Below are 4195 nucleotides of genomic sequence, written 5' to 3'. Positions count from 1 at the left end.
AGGGCAGGCAGGCAGACCTCCAGGGCAGGCAGGCAGACCTCCAGGGCTGGATAGCAGACCTCCAGGGCTAACAGGCAGACCTCCAGGGCTGGCAGGCTGACCTCCAGGGCAGGCAGTGCTGCTACCAGGGCAGGCAGTGCTGCTACCAGGGCTGGATAGCTGACCTCCAGGGCTAACAGGCAGACCTCCAGGGCAGGCAGGCAGACCTCCAGGGCAGGCAGTGCTGCTACCAGGGCTGGATAGCAGACCTCCAGGGCTAACAGGCAGACCTCCAGGGCTGGAAGGCAGGCAGTGCTGCTACCAGGGCAGGCAGGCTGTCCTCCAGGGCAGGCAGGCAGACCTCCAGGGCAGGCAGTGCTGCTACCAGGGCTGGATAGCAGACCTCCAGGGCAGGCAGGCAGACCTCCAGGGCTAACAGGCTGACCTCCAGGGCAGGCAGGCAGACCTCCAGGGCAGGCAGTGCTGCTACCAGGGCTGGATAGCAGACCTCCAGGGCAGGCAGGCAGACCTCCAGGGCAGGCAGGCAGACCTCCAGGGCAGGCAGGCAGACCTCCAGGGCTGGATAGCAGACCTCCAGGGCTAACAGGCTGACCTCCAGGGCTAACAGGCAGGCAGGCAGACCTCCAGGGCTGGATAGCAGACCTCCAGGGCTAACAGGCAGGCAGGCAGACCTCCAGGGCTAACAGGCAGACCTCCAGGGCAGGCAGGCAGACCTCCAGGGCAGGCAGGCAGACCTCCAGGGCTGGATAGCAGACCTCCAGGGCTAACAGGCAGACCTCCAGGGCTGGCAGGCTGACCTCCAGGGCAGGCAGTGCTGCTACCAGGGCAGGCAGTGCTGCTACCAGGGCTGGATAGCTGACCTCCAGGGCTAACAGGCAGACCTCCAGGGCAGGCAGGCAGACCTCCAGGGCAGGCAGTGCTGCTACCAGGGCTGGATAGCAGACCTCCAGGGCTAACAGGCAGACCTCCAGGGCTGGAAGGCAGGCAGTGCTGCTACCAGGGCAGGCAGGCTGTCCTCCAGGGCAGGCAGGCAGACCTCCAGGGCAGGCAGTGCTGCTACCAGGGCTGGATAGCAGACCTCCAGGGCAGGCAGGCAGACCTCCAGGGCTAACAGGCTGACCTCCAGGGCAGGCAGGCAGACCTCCAGGGCAGGCAGTGCTGCTACCAGGGCTGGATAGCAGACCTCCAGGGCAGGCAGGCAGACCTCCAGGGCAGGCAGGCAGACCTCCAGGGCAGGCAGGCAGACCTCCAGGGCTGGATAGCAGACCTCCAGGGCTAACAGGCTGACCTCCAGGGCTAACAGGCAGGCAGGCAGACCTCCAGGGCTGGATAGCAGACCTCCAGGGCTAACAGGCAGGCAGGCAGACCTCCAGGGCTAACAGGCAGACCTCCAGGGCAGGCAGGCAGACCTCCAGGGCAGGCAGGCAGACCTCCAGGGCTGGATAGCAGACCTCCAGGGCTAACAGGCAGACCTCCAGGGCTGGCAGGCTGACCTCCAGGGCAGGCAGTGCTGCTACCAGGGCAGGCAGTGCTGCTACCAGGGCTGGATAGCTGACCTCCAGGGCTAACAGGCAGACCTCCAGGGCAGGCAGGCAGACCTCCAGGGCAGGCAGTGCTGCTACCAGGGCTGGATAGCAGACCTCCAGGGCTAACAGGCAGACCTCCAGGGCTGGAAGGCAGGCAGTGCTGCTACCAGGGCAGGCAGGCTGTCCTCCAGGGCAGGCAGGCAGACCTCCAGGGCAGGCAGTGCTGCTACCAGGGCTGGATAGCAGACCTCCAGGGCAGGCAGGCAGACCTCCAGGGCTAACAGGCTGACCTCCAGGGCAGGCAGGCAGACCTCCAGGGCAGGCAGTGCTGCTACCAGGGCTGGATAGCAGACCTCCAGGGCAGGCAGGCAGACCTCCAGGGCAGGCAGGCAGACCTCCAGGGCAGGCAGGCAGACCTCCAGGGCTGGATAGCAGACCTCCAGGGCTAACAGGCTGACCTCCAGGGCTAACAGGCAGGCAGGCAGACCTCCAGGGCTGGATAGCAGACCTCCAGGGCTAACAGGCAGGCAGGCAGACCTCCAGGGCTAACAGGCAGACCTCCAGGGCAGGCAGGCAGACCTCCAGGGCAGGCAGGCAGACCTCCAGGGCTGGATAGCAGACCTCCAGGGCTAACAGGCAGACCTCCAGGGCTGGCAGGCTGACCTCCAGGGCAGGCAGTGCTGCTACCAGGGCAGGCAGTGCTGCTACCAGGGCTGGATAGCTGACCTCCAGGGCTAACAGGCAGACCTCCAGGGCAGGCAGGCAGACCTCCAGGGCAGGCAGTGCTGCTACCAGGGCTGGATAGCAGACCTCCAGGGCTAACAGGCAGACCTCCAGGGCTGGAAGGCAGGCAGTGCTGCTACCAGGGCAGGCAGGCTGTCCTCCAGGGCAGGCAGGCAGACCTCCAGGGCAGGCAGTGCTGCTACCAGGGCTGGATAGCAGACCTCCAGGGCAGGCAGGCAGACCTCCAGGGCTAACAGGCTGACCTCCAGGGCAGGCAGGCAGACCTCCAGGGCAGGCAGTGCTGCTACCAGGGCTGGATAGCAGACCTCCAGGGCAGGCAGGCAGACCTCCAGGGCAGGCAGGCAGACCTCCAGGGCAGGCAGGCAGACCTCCAGGGCTGGATAGCAGACCTCCAGGGCTAACAGGCTGACCTCCAGGGCTAACAGGCAGGCAGGCAGACCTCCAGGGCTGGATAGCAGACCTCCAGGGCTAACAGGCTGACCTCCAGGCCAGGCAGTGCTGCTACCAGGGCAGGCAGGCAGACCTCCAGGGCAGGCAGTGCTGCTGCCAGGGCAGGCAGGCAGACCTCCAGGGCTGGATAGCAGACCTCCAGGGCTAACAGGCAGACCTCCAGGGCTGGATAGCAGACCTCCAGGGCAGGCAGTGCTGCTACCAGGGCAGGCAGTGCTGCTGCCAGGGCAGGCAGGCAGACCTCCAGGGCAGGCAGTGCTGCTACCAGGGCTGGATAGCAGACCTCCAGGGCTGGATGGCAGGCAGGCAGACCTCCAGGGCTGGATAGCAGACCTCCAGGGCTAACAGGCAGACCTCCAGGGCAGGCAGGCAGACCTCCAGGGCAGGCAGGCAGACCTCCAGGGCTGGATAGCAGACCTCCAGGGCAGGCAGTGCTGCTACCAGGGCTGGATAGCAGACCTCCAGGGCAGGATAGCAGACCTCCAGGGCTGGATGGCAGGCAGGCAGACCTCCAGGGCAGGCAGGCAGACCTCCAGGGCTGGATAGCAGACCTCCAGGGCTAACAGGCAGGCAGGCAGACCTCCAGGGCTGGATAGCAGACCTCCAGGGCTAACAGGCAGGCAGGCAGACCTCCAGGGCTGGATAGCAGACCTCCAGGGCAGGCAGTGCTGCTACCAGGGCAGGCAGTGCTGCTACCAGGGCTGGAAGGCAGACCTCCAGGGCAGGCAGTGCTGCTACCAGGGCTGGATAGCAGACCTCCAGGGCTGGATAGCAGACCTCCAGGGCAGGCAGGCAGACCTCCAGGGCTGGATAGCAGACCTCCAGGGCTGGCAGGCAGGCAGGCAGACCTCCAGGGCTGGATAGCAGACCTCCAGGGCAGGATAGCAGACCTCCAGGGCTGGATGGCAGGCAGGCAGACCTCCAGGGCTGGATAGCAGACCTCCAGGGCTGGCAGGCAGACCTCCAGGGCTGGATAGCAGACCTCCAGGGCTGGCAGGCTGACCTCCAGGGCAGGCAGGCCGGGCCCCCGGTGCTGCATCTCGGCCGCTGCCTGGGGCGGACCGGCCCGGGTGCCCTTGCGCTTTTTCGACACCAGGGGGCAGTTGGGTGCCATTCCGTCCCTCGTGTGGCGAAATGGCGGTACTGCACCTCCGCCTTTTTGCTGGAGAAAGTCCGCAGTCGGGACAATGCGCCACACGGTCCGTCGGCAGGAGGCCCGGGCCCGGGCACAACTCCCCGGTGGGGACGGACGCCGGGCTGGAGCTTCCCTTCAGCACACACACTCACTCACTCACTCACTGACCGACCGACTGACTGCAGGAAAGGCTCCCGGCTCCCAGCGCTCAGTCAGCAGGCCTACTCCTCCCCGGTGGGGACGGACGCCGGGCTGGAGCCTCCCTTCAGCACACACACTCACTCACTGACCGACCGACTGACTGCAGGAAAGGCTCCCGGCTCCCAGCGCTCAGTCAGCA

Source organism: Amia ocellicauda, unplaced genomic scaffold, assembly GCF_036373705.1.
Source record: "Amia ocellicauda isolate fAmiCal2 unplaced genomic scaffold, fAmiCal2.hap1 HAP1_SCAFFOLD_222, whole genome shotgun sequence".
Lineage (NCBI taxonomy): Eukaryota > Metazoa > Chordata > Actinopteri > Amiiformes > Amiidae > Amia > Amia ocellicauda.
This window is presented reverse-complemented; position numbering follows the sequence as displayed.